Source organism: Crocodylus porosus, unplaced genomic scaffold (genome assembly GCF_001723895.1).
Source record: "Crocodylus porosus isolate Cpor-Errol unplaced genomic scaffold, CroPor_comp1, whole genome shotgun sequence".
NCBI classification, from domain to species: Eukaryota; Metazoa; Chordata; order Crocodylia; family Crocodylidae; genus Crocodylus; species Crocodylus porosus.
In genome coordinates, this window is record NW_017728886.1 from 12445442 (window position 1) to 12446848 (window position 1407).

Consider the following 1407-nt stretch of genomic DNA (forward strand, 5'->3'; position numbering starts at 1 on the left):
TCTTCTTATATCTCTGACTATCTCAACACATGGTTACTGATGTCTTATGATTCCCCTAGTTTTCCAAATACATCTTTCTGTTGTCTTTTATCAATGGTACATGCGATTTCAGAGCATTTGACCATGCAGCTCCAGAGCAGGAATGTCTAATTTATGAGCCCGTGACTGGACAAGGATGGCAAAATCTCCTCTTCTAAGAGCTGGCAAGACATGGGTGAGAAAGGTAAGCCTGAGACACCACAGGCCAAGGAGTTGTTTCCTGGCACATTTTATCTTATCCATTCCCAGAGAGAGGGGTTTGGGGCTGAAGAACACACCTGAAGGTGCAAGGACACTCTGAGCACCTCTCACTGAGACGCATCTACACAAGATGTTTACTGTGGAGTAGGGCTGTGTGAAGCTTCGGTCCCTGATTTGATTTGGCGGAGATTCGACCTGATTTGGGGGCCAAATCTCTGAATCCAAACTGAATCAGAGAACCCTTTAATCAGATTCAGAGATTCGGACATAGACACAGCGTTACATGTTTTTCTACATACTCATAGATATCAGGTGGGTCTACCTAGTAGATGGCTCTGTGGTGTAATGGATAGCACATTGGACTTCTAGACACTGAAGGGATTCAAAGGTTCTGGGTTCAAGTCCCAGTGGAGTCATGCTTTTCTCTTGCTGGGGTCACTTGATCCCAGCTGACTGCCTGCCTAGGGTAGTGGGGCTGGACCCAGTGATCTCATGAGGTTCCTTCCAGCCCCTAATGTCTATGAAATCTATGGATGTTGGGGCGCATGGAGTGAAGCACTTCTGGTCCATTTCCAGGTTCACTGCTGAGCACATGGGGGTCCACAGTCTTGTGGGATGCTCCATGTGCCCCAGCATTGCAGCATTCACAAGCCGTGCTGGTACCTCAAGGTATGCAGAAAAAACATTTAAAGCTGTGTATATGTCCCGATTGCTGATTCTCTGAATCAGCATCAAATCTTCAGATTCTGATTTGGCTGTGATCTGAATCAACAAATCAAATCACTGTCCCTGATTCAGGCTGAATTCGAATCTGAATCAAATAGGGCCTGCTTCGCATACCCCTACTGCAGAGTTGCCTAATTAGCTTCTTAGTAAAGTCTCAGCGTCTACCCTATTGGTCTGCAGTAAACTAACTCCACTATAGGTTAGTACCTGTAAACACAAGTATTATCCTATGGTGGTGGTGTTTAATGTGTCACAACACACATGTAGACACTGATGGGGCTGGCTGGGGCACTAGGGTCCTTCTGTGTGGGGCTGCCTTGTGGCTAGTTCTGTACTGGAACACCCTCATGCCTCCCTCTCTACAGCATGCTGAGCTCAGTCGGAGTAGGTCTGGGTTAGCAGGATGACCCTCCAGACCACCTGCCAGCCAGGCCTGCTGTG

The 1407-nt window shown here is 47.5% G+C and overlaps 1 non-coding gene across 1 annotated transcript; it reads left to right on the forward strand.

The window, feature by feature from the left end:
* Window positions 1–571: 571 nt before the first annotated feature.
* TRNAR-UCU lies at window positions 572–656 on the forward strand. The gene is given in 2 exon segments: window positions 572–608; window positions 621–656. It is a non-coding gene; the product is annotated as a tRNA-Arg (tRNA).
* The last annotated feature ends 751 nt before the right edge of the window (window positions 657–1407 follow it).